The following is a 21,462-nucleotide window of genomic DNA, read 5'->3' on the forward strand; positions in this document are numbered from 1 at the left end:
CACACCTTGAAATAGGGGAGATATGGGCTGGGGAGAAGAAAAAAAAAACAACAACAACGTGGCAAAGCGATTTCACGGCTTGGTGAGCAGGCACAAAGCTGGGAGTATCTGTGGCATAGCCACCATTGGCAGGCCTCCGCTGTATCCTTGTCACCCCGGATGAAGGTCAGGGGAGGTGTGAGGCCCAGCTTGGCGAAGCTCTGAGCCACCCAAGATGTAGACCATGCGGCTCGGCTAAATTCCCCGCGAGGAGAAGGCGTGTTTTGTTTGGGTTTTTTTTTTTCTTTTTTTTCAACCACGGTTGACAACTATTGTTGTTCACCTGCAGGGAAAGTGTCATAATTAGCTAATTGCGGTAGGTGTATTGTTTGCTTCAGTCTCGTAGATGCAGGGGGAAAAAGACGGCCTTCTGCAAAAAATAACGCAGTTACAGAGCTATTTGAGATAAAGCATGTGCTTCGTACTTAATCGTTTCCATCACACAGCCAAGCCTTTGTCATTTCAAAGACCCAGTCGGGTTCATTATTCTCCATTATGTACTCTTCAACAATGAGTTTGTTAAATTAAGTATCCTTCAACCTACTTAATGTATTCTCAGACCTCAGACATTCTCGTGTTCTTCCGATTTCTTCTCATCACCACATGCTTCTGAAACAAGCCTTTCCATCCCTCAGTAAATCAAGTAAATTCCGTGACTTTTTGATGGAACCCTTCGCGGCAGAGAAAGCTCCTCCAGCGTTCTGAATTCCAAATGAAACCCGGCCTGGTGGGAAATAGCCTTCCTCATCTCTCTGTCTCTTTCGATTGTCAAAAAAGCCCAAGCCTGAGTCATTTATTCAGAGGAAGGGACGTGCCTCAGCCCACTCTGCTCCCCCTGATTTAGGAAGAAGCTCATGCTTTATTAAGCAAAAGGTCCATAGATTATTGATCATAGCTTTGGCCACTACCCTCTCTGTTCCTGTCTGCCGAGGTTCCGCATTTGCATCTGTTTAGCCAGCTGGGTGGGTGCAAGTCCTAGAACACTTGGGGATCTTTGACATTAAAGTCACACTGGTCAAGTCTGGTCTTGGGCTGATGTCCTAACTCAAGACATTCTTTTCCTAGGTACTGGATTTGTCTTGGTCTCAGTAGTATTTGTACTCAGACTTTGGGTCTTGGGGTCTTTTGTGTTCTACGTTTTATTTATTTTATTTTTTTGAAGAAGAAGAAATTCATTTTTTTGGAAAAGTTGTTCCTAGTTAAGGTTAGGCTTTGAAGTGGACTTGATTAGATTTCCTCTTTTTAGACCTCATCTTGACTCAATCTCAACTACTAATAGTATTGGTCTCAACAAAGGAGAGCCTAACTATAGCTCTACACTGTTAAAATTGTAACATCCTTAAGGAACGTTTGAAACCTTTTTCTTCTAAACACTTTTCTTGAAGGTTCCTCTAAGCACCTCCATAGGTTCCTCCACAGTTTCAAACTGAAGAACCTCCAAAAGTTCCTCAAGGATCTTGAGTATATCAACAGTATTCCAAACTCCACATTTTTATTGCTATCCCATTTAGTTAGTAAGGTAGTTTTTCCCTAATAGCCAGTAGAGTCACCAAGATCAAGGTATACAAGACTCATGCCTCAATGCCTCTCATTTATTTAAAATCAATCATTTCTATTGCAGGGATGGTTTCAACAACCATCAAGGAGAATGCAGATTTACTGACCTCACAAGATGGGAAAGCAGATGCTCCAAAATTCCAGCCTTCTCCCATTTTATTTTATAGCAGTCTCTTGTGACAAGTGTTATTCCTAATGAGCAATAAAGTCACCAGTCTGAAAAAATGTAATGGAACAAAAATGACTTTGATTCATGTGAAGTCAACACTTTCCAGCTATCTGCTAGTGTATGCTTCATCTCACAAAGCATAGCGAGAATGCAGACTTCCTGAGCCCATATGACAGAACAGATGTCCCAAATGTCTTGGTTTTCTCTCATTTTATTTGTACATATGGCCATCTGTAGAACTTCTCCTAATTTACAGCATTGAATCAGTCTGAGAAGGTCAAGGAATAAAAGTGCCTAATGTGAAGAATATATGTAGCATCTCAACTAGAATGAAGGACTAGGGTTGGGTGGTAAAGGAATACATGTAACAGCATTACATAATCAGGACACAAAAAAATAGTTACCAAGCAAAATCTCTATTCAACAAGGGGCAGGATACCAGAGTCAAACTCCATAGCAGAACCAATCAGAGTCTTTATTTCAGTTGGGGGTAGGACAACAGAGTCAAAATCCACAGCAGACCCAAAAAGAATATCTGCTTTAGCTGTGGGTGTTACAACAGAGTCAAAATCTGCAGGGGACCCAATTAGAACCTCTGTTTTAGCTGGGGGTGGGACAACAGAGAGTTAAACTCTGCAGGAGACCCAATCAGAATCTCTGTTTTAGCTGGGGGTGGGACAACATAGAGTTAAACTCCACAGCAGACCCAATCAGAACCTCTGTTTTAGCTGGGGGTGGGACAACAGAGAGTCAAACTCTGCAGGAGACCCAATCAGAACCTCTGTTTTAGCTGGGGGTGTTACAACAGAGTCAAACTCAGCAGGAGACCCAAACAGAACCTCTGTTTTAGCTGTGGGTGTTACAACAGAGTCAAACTCAGCAGGAGACCCAAACAGAACCTCTGTTTTAGCTGTGGGTGTTACAACAGAGTCAAACTCAGCAGGAGACCCAAACAGAACCTCTGTTTTAGCTGGGGGTGGGACAACAGGGAGTTAAACTCTGCAGGAGACCCAATCAGAATTTCTGTTTTACCTGGGGTGGGACAACAGAGAGTTAAATTCTGCAGGAGACCCAATCAGAATCTCTGTTTTAGCTGGGGGTGGGACAACATAGATTCAAACTCCACAGAATCCCCAATCAGAATCTCTGTTTTAGCTGGGGGGTGGGATAACAGAGAGTTAAACTCTGCAGAAGACCCAGTCAGAATCTCTGTTTTAGCTGGGGGTGGGATAACAGAGAGTTAAACTCTGCAGAAGACCCAATCAGAATCTCTGTTTTAGCTGGGGGTGTTACAACAGAGTCAAACTCAGCAGGAGACCCAAACAGAACCTCTGTTTTAGCTGTGGGTGTTACAACAGAGTCAAACTCAGCAGGAGACCCAAACAGAACCTCTGTTTTAGCTGGGGGTGGGACAACAGGGAGTTCAACTCTGCAGGAGACCCAATCAGAATCTCTGTTTTACCTGGGGTGGGACAACAGAGAGTTAAATTCTGCAGGAGACCCAATCAGAATCTCTGTTTTAGCTGGTGGTGGGACAACAGAGAGTCAAACTCCACAGCAGACCTAATCAGAATATTTGTTTCAGCTGGGTACAGAACAACAGAGAGTCAAATGCTCACACAGAACCAATCAGAATCTTAATTCCAGAGAGGGGTGGGACATCTTCCAAACAGTGCAACCAGTACAACATCCATGCCGCTGAAAGCAAAAATGGCACAGATTAACACAAGTCGCCAGCATGACTCCAGACACGCCATTCAAAATAACCCTGCCATTGTTCCAATGAACCTTTACTAGTCGCAGGTAAGTGACGTCATCTGCGCTCCCTTGTCAAATCAGTCGCTGTCCCTAACCATGTGACCTAACTCTCCTAACAACACCGACAGTGTTTATGAACAGGTTCATTAAGACATGTTATTATATCACAGCTCTGACAGAGGCTGAATATAGAGCTGAAACATGGTGTTCATCAGTCAGTTAGCCAGTGTTCCACTAGCCACACACCTTAGCCTAAATGGGCTAATGCCATGTAATTCTCCATTAGCAAACTAAGAGCATAGTTTTTTTTTCTAAATGTGTGTTAAATATTCAGTATGTGTGTATATAGTGCACCTCATTTAAATAAAGGTGCTACAAAGGGTTTTGTAAAGAAACGACGTTTCAGTTGGTAAAGAACTTTGACACTTGAAAAAAAGGTTATATATATATATATATATATATATATATATATATATATATATATATATATATATATATATATATATATATATATTTCCTCACAAAAAAAGCTTATGTAATCAAAAATGGTTCTTCTATGGCATGACCCGAATAACCTTTCAGCGCTCCATTATTTTTAGAAGTGTGTAATTGACAGGAAATATGTTTAATGAGGCTGCAGGATCGGTGTACACAGGCAGGACTGTTTGATGTGACTCATATGCTACATTTTTGTTTTGAATATTTCTGCTGTCCAGTGAAACATGTTTCTCCAGCTGTGTCCATTGTTTTTTGAGTTTTCTCCATGGTTTGAAACCTGTAGCTTTTCTGTACACTGTGTGAATAATTTATGGATGAAGAGATCAATAGAAATGCTCTAAATTATTTGGAATGAACTCTTATTTTACATTGACTTCCATTTTGGAGTTACATGGTTATAATTGGACAGCAATGACATACATGGCTTTAAAAATACAAGTAATCCAAAAATATCATAAAGTAATGAGAATGTATTATCAGCTACTGTATACAGCTTCAAAACCAGCATGGAGAACAATGCAGACTTCCTGACCCCATATAATAAAGCAGATCCTCCAATATCTCCAGTTCTCTCTTTATAAACAGAGTACTGTGCCATCTTTTATACACAACGACTCCAAGGCTTCCTTAGGGATCCCATGCTACCAGCAGGGCTCCTCTCATTGCTGCAGAAGCAGTGCTTTAGCCAAATGAGCCATCTGGGGACTACAATCTAAAAAGTTAAATTTCATGTTCAGGAGCAGAATGGTGAGTGACTCAGATGCATTACCCTTTTAGAGTTTAAGCCGCGCCACACTAGAAACCAGGCTTTCGAGGCATTCATTTAGCAGATCCGTGGACAAAATTGCGCTGCCTATGGGGAACTGCCATCGAAACTCATTTATAGTTTAGTACCAGGCTTGACGGAGAGAAAACCTAGAACTTTTCGACATGTGGTAAAGACACGTATTAGATTGAAATTTATGTAGGCTTGAAAGGAAACTCCCAGCTACTTTCAACAACTTCTGTTTTTTGCCAGTGATAGGAACACAGAAACTGTCTGATTCAGATCATGGGGTTAAAGAAAAACACCTCTGGGCCTTATGCAGATTTTTGAGCTCTGTCTCATCTAGCGTACCTAATTTGATTAATTAATTAATTAAGGCTATGCTATGCTACTTGGGCCTTTTTGGTGATTTAAACCAGGCAATTAAAGCATAGCTTTACTTTTTGTTCCCACAAGCCCACCATGGTACCACATTTTTATTCTGAAGCAAAATAACAGGGTTGTAAATAGGCCTGTAAAATGGCTCCTAAGCATTTTTTCATCCCAATCAAATGCACACAAAATGTATTCTATGGCTCTCAATTTACTCCTGTGCTGGATCAGCATGGGGTAATGTGTCACTGTCATGTTTCTCGTGTGTCTTAAGCTTGAAATGCACATTTTCCACAAACCTGGAACCTGGTAACTGGTAACTCTGCTGAAAATGTACCCAACAGAAATCCAACTAATTAGTCAAAATTAGTCACCTTGTGTTTAAGGTGGTAGTAATGTTGTACGAGGATGGTCAGGCCTGCAGGGTGAGCAAAGGGAATCATAGATTAAGAAGAATGTTTTAGTGGATGGGTGGAAAATAGGTTACAAGCAGTTAATTTTAATGATTAGCAAAAAGGAGAGATTGCATTTGGGCGTGCAAAAGACCAAAGTGTGAAGAAAGTATCTGAAATTGCAGGTGTTTGAAGCATACAGGTCTACCAGCAGTGGCAAAAACAGGAAATTCGATACTATACAGGAAATTCTCCCCAGAATTGTGTCCGAAAGATGAACTGACCGCTGGCAGGTTTCACGGCTTGTGAATGAAGATTACTTTCATTGCTTCTAAAAGTCACTATAGGTCTTTCACAACCAATTTCGGAAAGAACACGTCACAGGGAACAACAGAATTGACTGAAATTTCTGCCACTGCTGGCAGACCCGTATGACCATACACTTCCATACACCTGCAGATTCAGCTACTTTCCTCACACTGTGGCCTTTGGCAGGTATTTATTGCTTGTGCTATGTCATCTGCAGGAGCCTGAAGCTACCACCACCTTAGAAATATGACACATTTTTGTTTGTATGGTCACAAGTCATGCAGTCTCTTGTCATTTTGGTCATATTTAGTTCTGCCATAAAGACCATGCTTCCTTACAAATGCAACAGCTAACACATTTAGCTAGAAGTCATGGATTAATTTAAACAAGATCTGTATATTTATTTTTCCCCATTATCTTTGTCAGTGATGACGCAGCGTGAATGCTTATTGGATAGCATTTGGTTCTGACCTTTTCCAGTGTTCGATATAAGGCCTGAGAGTAAAAGGGATCTAGGTTAGATGCAAGGACAGGGCTTGGAGCCCCTGATGGCTGATGTAGACCAAATAGACAACCTGTACTTTATTTAGTTGCTGTGTTTCTGACGTCATACATTGTCAGGTTTCATTTCCCTGGCACGATACCTGTGCTAGGTAAGCACCCAAGGCACCCAGTTTGTGAACCAACTTGATAAGGCACCTCCTGGAGCTGTTTTGCGCCCACTGTTCAAATAAACCTTGTTAAATGACATTCATTAGAATGGGCTGATGTAATGTTAGAAGGATTTTTACATATTTGATATCTAATTCTGTCAACCTGGCAAGAGTGGCTGTAAAGAGAGCCAGATTTCTATTGTGTTTGCTTCCCCAAAGGATCGTTGCTGAAATAGATTATTTGGTGTAATATTCTGGGCAAACAGGAAGGCAGGGAATCATTTCTGTATTTATCAAAAGACATAAACATAAAGACAGAGCACTCTTTTAAAGACAGATGCATGCTGCTTCATAGGCTATATATAGCACACCACCACTTCTCTGCTGAAGTCTCTCTAGCATGATTCTGAACAGTCATTTCTCCTGGGACAGAACAAAAGTGTTTGCCTTATTTATTTGAAACAGTATTATGGAACATGGTGTGCATATTTTTTTAATGTACCAGAATCAGTGCGGAATAGGGTGTTGCGTACATCCATGTTTTTAGCCGGAACATTGTTAGCATTTAAAGGTTTTCTTTGCAAAAATGAAAGCTGGGGCTGGACTACAAGCCTGACTTCATCATTTATCAGATTAAACTATATAGTATATCGTCACTGTCCAATAATAAAAAAAAAAGTCTTCAAAATAATGACTTCACAAGAGATAGCAGAAATGTTCTCATGTTTGAATGGAATAAAAGTTTATTCCAAGTAATTTAGTGCATTTCTAATAGTCTATTCATCCAAAACTATTTACACAGTGTGGCTACAGGGTTCAAACAAACCATGGCGAAAACTTAAAACGAACAACGAATACATGTTTCTTATTGGTCAGCAGCAATATTCACTGTAATTTAACTATTTTACACTATAAACACTGCAATTTAAAACTATTATTTCATTTCTGTTTCCCAAAAATAGTTATTCAAAACTGTAACGAATAGCAATCAGACTTAATTAATACTTTTCACCGTTGGAGTTCAAACTGCAGTATGCAAAATAAAAATATGTACAAGCACATAACAAGGATTCAGTTTACAGTATTGACGTAGCTGCCATATCCATAACCGCCCCGCCCCAAAGTACCACTAGAGGAGTTACCATAGCTATGGTAAATGGACACTTATAAAGAAAATGAAAAAGTAAAGTAGTAATAATTAAGTACCAACTCAAAAATAGCAGGTGATTGACTTAAACATTTCTTGCTGTTAATTGCTTTGGTACAGGTTCTAGATTAGGTAGCTAACTAGTGTTAAATTAGTTGATCCAGATTCAGCCTTGCTAATGGCACTAAGGCACTGTTATTACCTTGCCATTTAAGTTGAACAAATCAAATTCTTCTCACGCTGTAAAATAAAAATACAAAAAATAAAAACTGTTGATTTATTTAAACAAAAATCACTTCAAGTGTTAAGAAGCAATTTAACTACACTATTCTAAAAGGTTCTTAAAGAGTTCTTCAATAAAGCCAATGTTTCAGTACATAACTCAAATAAACCTTTGGGTGATTCTTGCTTGGTTAAGATTCTACTGAATTATCATTACGTCAATGATAAGTCAAAGAACTGCTTTTGCTTAGATTGTAGGTTTATTCAACATTAATACATACCATTATTTTATAAGTGTTTATATGAGTTAGTTAAATTTCTTTCTTTCACTTGGAAAAAAAAAAATTCACTGTAGTTAAGTTTACGTATAAACCTGTTGCATTTACCATGATTTACAGATCCTGACTTGGCTTTTAACTTTCCAAAAACAAAAAATGAAAAGATGGTTTGGTAGAGAAGATTGTTGGTTGTCATATAAATACAACATCTGCCCCTTTTTGTCACCTAGGGTTACAGTAAATACTGATGATACTGTATGTATTATTCCAATGTTATTACTAACAGTAATATAACTAATATTATGGTAGCGATGCCGTAAAAAAAAAGAAGAGAAAATTACTTTTTTTTTTTTTGTTGCTATGTAGTAATAGCAAATAATTGCAAGTTATTCATTTGATTTTAAGAAATGTATTTACCTTGTAAGTTGAACTGATAAACCAACATTTCTTCCCCCAAATGATAATATTATCTTATGGTATTAAAGAAATGATAAAACATTTTTTAAATGTTAGAAGTGATATTCCATAAACTACTTACCTATAAATATATTTTTGATGATGACCATTTATAAAGGTGGAGCCCTTGGGTAAGGTTCGGTACCAGTAAGACTGCTCCCAGACTAGGTCTTTATGTATCAGCACTGGCATTAACCCACAATTCTCATTTCAGTGTATCCCTGTTTGTTATTAAAACAAATGCTGCCATTTTGCATGGTCTCCCTCCTTTTAAAAACTAGCTTATAGGTGTGCAAAGCGTGCATGTGGCAATAGTTACTTCATTATCTTGTATCCGTTTGCTCATCTTCCTTCTAAGTGGATTTTTTTTTTGTCTACAAGGGTAAAAATTGCTTTTTTTAACAAGTTTACAATGAGATTGTGTGTTCTTAGAAAACAGACGATTTATTCTAATCCTCCTCATTTCCTTTCATCCGTCAAACATACAAGGAGGGCGAGCATTCCTTTTGTTTCCGCAAGTTTCTCAATTCCACAGTTCCTATCCAGAGAAAGAAAGAATAGGAAGGGATAAAAAAAGAAGGAACACCTCTCCTGGAGCTTATTTTGACCAATTTGTTTCCAATTAACCCTGCTGGGGTTCTGGGTTGGCTTCATTGTGTCTGGGGCCATGCTTTAATGCTTCACAATATCTGTTTGTATTTACTTAATGGGCAAGCTTGGAGAGTGCCCGACGCTCAGTAATCCTCTGCTTTCAATTACTGCTCACAGCTTGGCACTGCCGCCAAAGAGGAGAGGAGGTTATTCTCCGAGTGCTATCCACAGCCGCCACCCCCTCCCTTCTTCCCTCACCCTCTTCGAAAGGCAAGGCTGTGTTTTTTTGGTTGTTCTTTTTTTGTATTCAAAATGCACAGCTCAAACTGAGGAGTTCATTCCCCTTCACGCTAGCGCAAGTTTCCATGAATGCCAGCTTTCGCGGAAATCCGCCATTTGTGTGATGGAGAACTCGTGCCTGGGCTCGGGGCGTGTGGTGTATGCTGAGGTGTCTCTCTGTAGCCCTTGTTTGGGTTTTAATTCATTTGGACATGGACCAAAAATTGTGGCTGAATCCAGTGGTTTCATTGCTGAAAGTACCATTGCTGGTTTTAGGGATTTGGTAGGGGTGCTGCTCTTCCTCAGCAGCCTTCTTGATCAATCGGCAGGGTTCTATATTGCACCCAAAACTAGGTTCTTTGACTTATAACAACAGTGAGTGAAGCTCTGAGCAGTGGTGGCTCAGTGGTTAGAGCACTGGGCTATTGATGACAGGGTTACAGGTTCAATACTGGGGCTCGGCAAGCTGCCATTGTTGGGCCCTTGAGCAAGGCCCGTCACCCTACCTGCTCCCTGGGGCGCCACAGTGATGGCTGCCCATTACTCCGGGCATGTGTGCTTACTGTCATTGTGTGTGTGTTTGATCACTAGTGTGTATGTATATGTGTGTTCACTGCATAGGTGGTTTCAAGGCGGAGGCCAAATTCCATCCGTATCCAACACAAATGGTGAATATGGTTGTCTTTATGATGCTACCGAGAACAAGTCTGAACCATTTTTAATGAACCATGTATAAACAGGGGATTGTCGGTAGTTCAATCATGACCAGTGGTGACCCGGAAGATAAAGGGTTTAAATCGCAGAATTTTAGGAATTTAACACCTTACTTGGGATTGCTTTCAGACTAGGCATAGTTAGGCAGGGAAATGACCAACTGCAGGAAATCAAGCGTATCAAGAAGTATGACAGTGCTACAGGTACTACAGGCTTGGCATCATGCAGAAGAATCATTTAACCATCTGAAGAGCCATTATGCAATGAAAAACTGAAGAACACTTAAAGAACCTCTTGAAGAACATCTCCCTTTTCTATCAAACTCTCAAAATTCTCTCAAAACATTGGTGAATTGGTAATTGTTTGCCAGATGATCAGGGTGGTCAGGGTTAAGGAAGGAAAGGATCCTCCCTTCTGGAAATGGACTGTCCACTTCAGATTTTCACTAGTGTCTCAGGCTTATCTCTCCCCCACAGTTCAGTTCAGTCCGAGGTGCGCATCACCTGGAACAATGCCTGTCAGAGATCCAAGTGGCAATGGACGGTGAAGAACAGGCCAGTAATGTCTTGGCTGTCACTTCCAACAGTTCCATCTTCGAACTGGTAAAACAGTCTGCTTCAAGGACATCTTTGCATCATTTCACAGAAAGATTTGGATGGGTTGTGAAGTATCTTGCAGCTCACTGCAGGCTGACCCCCCCCCCACACACACACACACCACCACCCCCACCACCACCCACCCACTCCTCATCCAAAAGTAGCACACCACAAAAGAATCTTACGTAAAGGTGTTGGGCCAACTTGACGAGCTAAGGTTGGGGACTCTCAAACCCTGCAAGCCTGGCTACCCTCTTAGCATCTGTTCGCTTGGATTTCTCCCTGCCTCGTTGACCACAGTGCATATAAAGATGAATTAAGCTGCTCCCACCAACCCCCCCTTCCACCTCCCACCTCTTCTTGACACAATGGCAGTCGAGACAGCAAACAGCCTGACAGCAATTAGCATCCGTGTCTCCTTAACAGGACCACCTATTGAAATGCTGTCGAGGCTGCCAGAGGAAAACCCGGTGAAAGAAGAGCTGTGGTTACACAACAGGTGGGCCCGCGAATAGGCCTCTCCATCTTGAGCCACTCCGGCTCTCGGCCGTGCCAGAATTAGCCTAGCCAAGGAGACGTCAAGTGCCCCTGCTGCAGTGATCAAAAGATGAAGGAAGGAAGAGAGAGGGGGATAAAGGGGAATAAAAGAGCAAAAGAGGTTGAGGAAGTTGGAGAGCGTCTGCACTCAAGCTTTTGCAGGCGGTGAAAGCTCCACCGAGCTGTCCTTCTGAACGCCTGAGTGGATTTTCATGGCTTAGAGGCCAATTATAACCCAGGATTTTGTGACTGTGTGGAGTGGGTGTGCAGTGCAGTTGCAAATATATTACAGGTTAAAAATGTGAAAGCAATCATTATTGTAAAAATACTTTGACAATTAGGTCAAACTGCCAACAATAAATACAGCCATGTAAATCCTCTGTAACGTTCTCTTCACTGGCTTCCTGTAGCTGCTGTCTGCATCAGATTCAAACCCTGACGCTGGCCTACACAGCCAAGAATGGACCAGCGTCTCCGTACTTGATGGCAACGGCAAAACCCGTACCAAGAGTCCTTCCAGCTTCAAGTATGGCTCGACTTGACCCGCCAACCTTTAAGATCCATGGAAGACAAGTGTCCAGGCTTTTTTCCGTCCTGGCACCGAAGTGGTGAAACGAACTTTCCATGGGTTTCCAAACAACAGAGTCGCTCGCTGTCTTCAAACGCAGACTGAAGACCCACCTCTTTCTAAGAGTACTTAGGCAGAGTGTGGCATATATTGAGTTTTGTGGTCTCCATACTGGGTTTTGTGTTTAGTAGTATCTAAGCTTAAAGGGATCTTTTGGATCCTAGTCTATACAAACAAGCTACTGGTCTTTTCTGAGTAAACAGTGAAGCACTTTTGTAAGTCGCTCTGGGTAAGAGTGTCTGTTAAATGCCTGACATAACACTGACATCCAGTTTTACCAAATGAGAATTTCTACTGGTTTGCAGTGATGTGAGTTATATTGGGCAAAACCCTCATGCTCTTTGTTGATTACAGTCTCTAAAAATGAGCAGTGTTATTTTCCAGCCTCTTATTTAACACATCTGATTCAGTTCATCAACCATTAAGGAGCATCTGAATGAGGGAATCGGGTGAGGCAGGCAAGCCTAGTTTTGCCGGCCCACCATAGGCTGCGTAGAATCGTCACTGGCATTCCAACAATGGAGAGTTTGGGGTCAAAATATCTGCTCTTTATTGTGAAAAAGGTTGTGTGGCATAAAACGCTTACGTTTCATGTACCAAATTATGTTTCATATAAGAACAGGTATATCATTGTCAAAGTCTTGACTGTGTTGATCAATAGTTGATGTGGTATCCCAGGTGGTTGCTAAAGTGTTGCTAACAGGTTTCTAAAGTATCTCAGGTTGCTGTTAGGTGTATGCAGCGATGTTGGTATGTGGCTGCTATTGCATTTTAGTATCTCAGGTGGATCCTAAGGTGTGTCTCTGTGGTTGTGGTGTTCTCAGGTGGTTGCTAGGGCACTGGTAGGTTGCAAAGGCAGATGCCTCACCTGGGATCAAACTCCCGATCTCTAAACCACAGCTCTCAGCCTAATGAACTACAGTTACCTCATCATCATAATTCTAGCTTTCTGATTGACATGTTAGAGATAAGCAAACTACAGCTACTTAAACTTTCTTGCTAGTACATCTCTCCTAATGAAATTGTTTTCCCTGCCAAACCGATGCAAGTGTTACCGGGTCTGAAAGGGAAAACACATTTACTCAGGCCACGAAGATTGCAGCAAGACTGATGTTTTCTATCTGTAATTAATTTAAATGACATCCATCACAGCCCTCACGGTGCGGCGCTGAGGCCAGTTCAGAGATCAGGCCAGTTAATTAAACTTTATTACAGTCTGCTGTGAAATACATCATCCAGAACAGTGCCGAGCTGAAAGACTGGGTGAGGCAAAAGGCAGGGAAAGTGTTGGCTGCTAGATAACACTATTGTCCTGCTCCGTTCCCTCTGCCATTGTTTAGCCAGCACATGTCCTCACTCCAAGCCAATAGCAAATGTGTTGTGTGATATGAGGCCTCCAAACAACCAAGCAATAATTGCTCTTTTTTTCTTATGCAAGCAGATGAAATGATTATGGGCCTAAACCTGATCCCAGCCTTCATGGTGTCAGTTTTTCTCATATAGACGTGGTGGTGTTGCGGTGTTACAATAAAAGTCATCCAGCTCAGAGCCGTAACTGATTCTGAACTAATAGGCCGAACCAGACACTGGAAACGTAGTATGTAGATGGTGTATGCAATGAATTATGAATGTGATATTCTCCTGAACTAAGGACTACAGCTCAAAACCCAATCTAATCATAGGGTGTTCTGGATAACTGGATGTAGAATATTAGTCTTTGGAAAACATTGGGATGTCTAAGGGATGCTATTGTTGTCTGTCTGTTGTACAGGTTGGCCATTACCTAATATCTGTAACACACTGTAGAAATTTTAACACTAGAGAGTTTAAATGGCTGTAGCAAAAGTGGCATTTTAAAACCAGAAGCAGCACCAGGCACAGACGGTAAATGAAGGACGTTAAGACGAAGCTGGCATGGTGGCATATTGCTCTCAATTTAGACTGAAAAAAAGACTGGAAGCACCAGCCTTTAATAGTTTGACTGTCACTTAATTGAATTCTGTATGTATTAGCCTACGGTTCTAACAGCCTTGCTAAAGGACAAGTAAGCATGTTCCATTACATGTCTGGGGAAGTTAAAGGGGACGTCACATTTTTTAGAATGTCTACATAATTCAGTTATTCAGCAATGTACATACAGATTTATGTATTGAGCATTCACTGTGATTGCCATACCATGTCTTTTGAGTGTTGTATGTATAGTTGATGATGGTAAAATAGTGTTAAATAGCTAAAATAGCTTGGCATCAGCAGCCAGAGTCCGGTAGAGCACAATTGGCCTTGCTCTCTCTGGGGTGGGTTGATGAATCCATCATTCCTAATGTGATGTTAGTCAGCACAGGCATCGGTTAGCTGTTGTATGGGAGCTGGGAAGCTGCAGCAGTTCAAAAAGAGGTGGTGGCTGGAGAAGGTAAGGCCCGTTTGGTAGGTTGACGTTAATGAATTTCACTTAAGCAATAACAATTGGGCCAGATTAGCAGTTAGTCGTAGCTTTAACTGATGGTTAATTCCTTAAGAAAACAAGTATTACTCATCTGTGCTAAAGTCACTTTTTTTTTTTTTTACAAACCTGGATGATTTCACTGTGTGAGTCAACATATTGCCAATTATTATCATTATCCCCTCTCAAAGAAACCTCACATACTGTCAAGCACATGCTAGCGACACTAATCTGAATAATGAACTCCAGCCTACTTGCATTATCTGAGAAAGGCTCTGAGTCATCAGAGTGGTGTGACCATCATTAAGCTTAAATCTCTCCATTACAATTTAAAGCCAATGAGCGTCAGGGATCAAAGTGAGAGAAATGACAAGGTGTCCAATCAGTGAACCAACTGGAGATTTAATAAAAGCTGAAGAACCCTGGGGTCAGAATCTGGCCATTGTCTTACCCAATGTATTGTTGCCAGAAAACTCGGAGCTCTGTTCGAGCTGGATTAGTTTTGCTAGAGGAGTCTGATAATGTCATTTCCAGGGGATGTTGCTGGCTGATTTGGGTGGAACTGTATCTGTGGAATTACCACAAACTACCCCAGACTTTGGTGAAGCCAGATGGGGTTGGCTTTTTATTCAAATTTCCTTTTTCACCTTAAATGTCAGTGGTTACATTGCTTCTTGTTCTTGTTCTGTTTGGTAGGGTGCCAGGGTTGTAATTGCTGTTCCTTTCTGGGTCATTTTTGATAATTACGCCCCAATTCTTTTTTTGTAGGACCTTGAATCCCGTAAGATTGCCCAGGACACCAAAAGACCACCTTATCCATACAATTCTAAAATTGCCACTGACCCCAGTTAAACGTTTACCTTAGTATTAAGATTAAAATTGAACCGGTCCAAACAAACAAACAAACAAGAAGTAGCATCCAGTTAGTGGCACATAGAGCAGCACTGGGCTAGTGAAAAAGTATGGTATGCAGCTCTCCCAGAGTAGTTTCCGTGTGTGCATGTCCACTTGCTGTCACAATGCTGTCTTTATTGTTGGATGCACTGTGCTGGTTTCTGAACTAGTGACTGTACACATTCAGAATGCAATTTGGACCTGCACAAATCAATAAATACTGATTTGTTTGGTGACATTGGAGCATAGGGGTTTGGCATAACATTCTTAGTAAGCCGTATCAAGCCAGTTGCTGTTTAAACTAGTTTCTTATTAGCTCCCATTGGCCTCCTAAAACCTGTGCTGCCACCTCAGATATTACTCCATTTAAAATGATTATGCAGCAGTTAAGATGCTTTTGAATAAATTGATTTGCATATTGTACAGCAGCCAGATAATAACTGTTCATTGTAGACAATTTGTCATCAAAGTATGTTGTTTGAATAAGCATGTCTGACTGTATTTTGCTCACTTTTAACCTCCCTAATCAGTTTTGGTCATTTCAGCAAACCAGCCCTGTGTTAAAATGACCCAGCATCACCCAGAGTTATGTGAATAACCCAACAGGCTAGGTCATAAGAATTCCATAAATTTATGGTTACTTTGATTCAGCAATGAGTTGTTCATATTTTTAAATGAACACTGATTTTGTTTTAATAAGATATTCATATTTATGTTTCTCAATTTCCTGGAGATGTTCTAGCATGTTTGATCTCACCCACAAAAAAATGACAAGTGTTGGAATTTTATATTTAAGAAATTTCACTCAAGTACATCCAAAGTACTATATAAAACATAAAAAAGAAGAGTGACATAAATGTAGCTATCCAGATAGCAATCAGTGATTAAATATATGTTGCATCAAAGTTAAACTGTAGACATGACCATTACTGAATCAACGTTCCAATCTGATGTTGACTTTTTTGCACCCTGTATTAATACTGAAACAACATTTTGGCCATTTTAAGCAGTTCTTTAATGTTCCAGAAACCTAGCTAAACAAAATAACATGATATGTGCTAAACATGTCTTTCAATTTTTTTATTATTAGGTTTTCTGTCCATCAGTTTTACAAAAATTAAAGACATTTTTCAGTGAATTTTTAAATGTGAAAGTCGCTGGTCCACAGTTTACACCCACTCATGTTATCACCCACTGCCACACCATCTAGAGGTTTCCCATGGACACAGGCTCTTCTGTAGCCATCTGTACTCAGCCTAAGCCAGCTTACCTGGCCAAGAGTACAGAGAAGCCTCCAGGATTTAATCTGGGCTTCATCTGAAGCCTGGGAAAAAAAAAAAAAACTCATCATTTCCGCCCCCTTCCCATGCCTGAGCTCCATATGGGATGTGCCTGAAGCTGACTGCACAAAGGTTTTTCTTTTTTCTTTTTTTTTCTTTTTCCGCAGCGGCCCACTGTCTGCTTGTATTAACCTCTCCAACTGAAGTGCAGGGCTGTTTTAATTCCCAACTGGCCCGCCTTCGCCGGTAGCAGTGGGATACACAAAGAGCAATGGCTTGTTGTCTTGTCAAGGTAAGAGTCGACAAAATAAAACGGTTCATTATTCATAAGGCCAGGCAGGCCTCCTGCATTCACTGGAGCAACGTTCAGTTGCACATCTGCATTTTACTTTCATCACACAGTGGAAAAGAAAAGTCAGTATTATCAGTATGCAAATCATGATTTAGGTTCCCTTCAGTGGTCCAAACCTGGAAGTCGAAGATCTACCTACTAGCTACTGGTCTGTCAGGTCTCTGGCAGGTAATTATGGCAACTTTAGGTTTATATTGTTGGAGGACAGGACTGAAAGCAGGCCTTAGCTATTTTGTGTCAATGTAACAATGTATCTGTTATTTGGGCTTGATGTAAGTGAATACAAGTCATGCTAGTCACTTCCTGTTAAGTGCATGTGTGTAACAGTTATAATAACTTATAATTATAAGGAAATTATAAGGAAGGATGAAGACCCCCAAGGAAAGAGAGACACCTCAATTTGTTTCCCTTCTTGATTAAATGAGTCAAACCATTATTGCATTCTTAGATTTTATTCCCCAAGAAATGTTTTTATGGTCACATGGTCAAGTAATTCAGTGGATAGTACTGGTTGTACAGTACAGTCACTGCTAAACCAAAGAGCAGAAGTGAGAAAAGGCTGGGACCTCTCTAACTGATTGTGATGAACACTAAATTTAGCACCAACAATTGTAATTGTTCAAAGCCATTGGGACATGGCATTTATGGCAATTATTTCATTGCTTGCAATATTTACGTTGGGCGTAAAAAATATGTTTGGTTTTCAGATAAAAACACACTTTTTCTCTTGATGTTAAAATTTACAGTTAAGCATCTTTAACACACTGCCTCCAAAATATTGTTTATGTAGATTTTCAAAAACACAAAGTTGATGGATTGACTTAGCAGCCACTTATCAGCAACACCATGGAAAACACCTGCTGTATCTATAATGCCCATGGGTTCCACCTGGTAGGCATTTATAATATTTTCAATGCGTAAACAACTAAACAAATATGTCATTAGAACAACTACAATTACAGATGCAGTCATTTTGACCATGTCTACCAATTTTGGACCTACCGATCTCAAACATTAAAAAAAAATATTTAAAGAAATTGAGTATTTGTACCTCAAAAGGCCAATGCAGTCATTTGACCAATTTTGGCAGGTGTCTATTCATCTTTCTAAGCCTGTTCTATATAACAACCCAGCATTTATGTCCTTACCTTATAAGAAACAAAAACAACACTGCTATATCTGTCTTCTTGACATTTCAAAATATATGTTAATGTTAGAATTCTCATTATTACCAATTTTTTCTGTGTTATTCTATAAATTGGCATACAAATTTTAAAAGGTCAAAATACTGCTACCACCATTCTGGTTTTAATGGAATCCTGGGCTTTCCAGCATTAAATAACCTATAAACCTAAAGTGCAAACAACCCACTACCTTAAACCTGACATTATCAACTCCACTTAGTTATAAAAAGCAGTCACCAGCTGTCTGCAGCTACTTTGCCTTTTCGAATAATATTAACTAGCTTTGTCAAGCCAACTTAGTTGAGCCATTTAAGTGAGCTGGGAGTGGAATGATTAGCTAAGACATAAATTGGTAATTATATTTCTTTATAAATGTAGGATTTTAGGTAGACAGACAGATACTTTATTGATCCCAAAGTAAATTTAGCAGCCGGTTGCAGTTATACAATACAGCACAGCAATACAATACAATAATAATAATAACAACAAATAGAATAAAAGTAAAAAAAAAAAATGCATATTATATTAAGAATATACATATATGCATATGCATTTTATGAGAAAGTGTGATACTGAAACTGTGCTATTCAGTAAAGTCTTTGGAGCTTCCATGTGAAGGCAAAAGACCAGTAATTCAGTAGATGGTACTGGTTGTACAGTACAGTCATTGCTAAAGCAAAGGGGAAGTAGCAGAACAGGCCTGTAATTGTCTGTGGTGAACTCTAAATTTAGCACCAACAATTGTAACTTTAACTTTTCAGGTTTATTGTGTTATCTTCCATTGGGACATGGAACTAGCATTATTGGCTAAACCAATACTGCATTAGCTGTTTGCCTCCGATTACAATGCTAAGACATCTCAGTCTGGTGCCTTTTGAAGACACATCGCTGAAAGGCCAAACTTTCACCAAGCCTCTCAAACTTTTTAATTAGACTTCGCATAACATTTTACTGCAGAATGGGTCAATAGCGCTAACAACCTACCAGTATGCTGGTAAATGATATCCTCGAGATAACAATCAGCTAATTACTAAAGCTGTAAACAAGCGTTTGCCGTGTCGTGTGCGTTGAGGCTTCTTATCCATGATTAACGACTTCTCTTGGGAATTGCAGTTACTTCTTTCCCTTGATAAAGTCTCTTTTTTTATGGTTTGGGGGGGTGTGGGGGTTTCTTTCATGTGAATACGGGCCTTGAAGGTGCCTGTGATGGTGTACACTGAAATTGTAGGCTTCTGGCTGCTCAGCAATGGGTGGAATGTTGAGTGTCGGTCATAGTACATTCAAAGGTTTCAGCAACAACATCCAGGGGATGGAAATTTTTGGTAGGTGTGATTGTGTGTAATTGCAGGCTCTTTTTTATTGTGTTCTTCTTCTATTAACAATGTTCTGGAACGCTCTCCTAAATTTAAGATTAACGCTCTCCTTAATAAATGTGGTGAAATGTTCTCCCTTAATGCAATTTTGAACCCTGAATTAATATTGAAACAAAATCGAAATTCAACAGAAAAATCAACTGAGAAACAAAAATGTGATAAATCAACCCTGCTTTATGTACAGCAAGGTTTATATTGTAAAAAGCAGAATATGGAAAGAAAAAGAAAGAAAGAAACTTGTCAAATGTTGCAATTTTATTTTTCTAAAGTTTCAAAAATAGCAGTAAACATCAGCCCAAATAGAAACACATTTGCTTAAATATGTGCATAAATACATTTGTATAAATTAATACATACATTTATACAAACAAACGTGCCCCAAAAATCTATTTTCCTTTTAACTGGGAGGATTGTGTTACCTTTTTCTGGCTACTTTTTGTACTACTAATCCTAAATTACTAAAATGTGAATTATGAGAGTTAAAACTAGCAGAGCTAAGGGGATGCAATACTATCACAAATACAATCACATGCTAAACTACATTAAATATCCATGTTATATTTTACCCTGCGTGATGTTGTATTATATTATATTAATGTTCATGCCAAGTCTGATATCATTACAACATAATTTTAGCTAGCTTGTTCAATTTCCCTCATGATAATTCAAATCGTACTGTCCATTCTAACATTAGTCCTGACCTTAACTCGATAGAACACCTTTGGGATGAATTAGAGCAGAGACTGCGATCCAGGCCTTCCCGTCCAACACCAGTGTCTGATCTCACAAATGTGCAGTGGTGGCTCAGCGGTTAGAGCGCCGGGATATCGATAACAGGGTTGTGGGTTCGATACCTGGGCTTGGCAAAGCTGCCACTGTTGGACCCTTGAGCAAGGCCCTTTACCCTCTCTGCTCCCCGGGCGCTGGAGTTGGCTGCCCACTGCTCTGGGTGTGTGTGTACTCACTGCCCCTAGTTCACTAGTGTGTGTGTGTGTGTGTGTGTTCACTACTACAGATGGGTTAAATGCGGGGGACACATTTCGCTGTGCAGTGCACACTGTACAGTGACAAATACGAGCACCTTTAACTTAGGAAGTTGCACCTTAACCAGATTCTTCTAAAAAAAACGGTCAGAAATTCCCATAAACACACTCCTAAACCTTGTGAAAAGCCTTCCCAGAAGAGTTTAAGCTGTTATAGCTGCACAAGGTGCCCCGGCAATCTTGTTAAACTCTATGAATTAAAAATGGGATGTCACTCAAGTCCATATGCATTCGAAGGCAGGCGCGCAAATATTTTTGGCAATATTTTAATTTAATATTTTGTATATTCAACAGTTAGAAACATCAGATTTCAACTTTCAATACTTTACTATTGATCCATCACAGTACTGATATTAAAATTTCAATCTCAACCAAAATAATCATTCTGATAAAAAATCAATGATGTATCAACATCACCTTGCTACCTGGGTAAGTTGTTCTGTAATGTATAAATAGGAAAAAAAGCATGTGACTGATTGGTTGTGAAAAATGTTGTGGTTTAACAAGCCTATTCACAACCCATTGTTTTGCTTGGGACTGAAACACACAGATTTTCTTTTTTTTTTTTTTTAATTCTAAACTCTGCTTTGATTGGATAGTTTATAGCACAGCAACTGATCACAGTAGCCACATAGTACAGCATTGCACAGCCTAGTCTAGCATAGCTTTCAGCTAATGCTCCCCTGGCACATCCCTGAACGTGGTCACCAACAGCAGTGCTTTTGAGAATTTCCCCACTGTGGGACTAATAAAGGATTATTTTAGGATTATCTTATCTTTCTTCAGTCAGCCCTTCTCCCTAGCATAAGCATTTAGTATCCAGAGATTCTTAAAAAAAAGTGCTTAGTCACTTAAAAAGTAGCCTGTTCAAACAGGCTAGAGTCTGAAGTTACTCTTTGACTAAGATACTTCCATGTATTGTATGAGAGTCAGTG

The sequence above is a fragment of the Salminus brasiliensis genome, chromosome 8 (genome assembly GCF_030463535.1).
Source record: "Salminus brasiliensis chromosome 8, fSalBra1.hap2, whole genome shotgun sequence".
In the NCBI taxonomy this organism is placed as follows: Eukaryota; Metazoa; Chordata; class Actinopteri; order Characiformes; family Bryconidae; genus Salminus; species Salminus brasiliensis.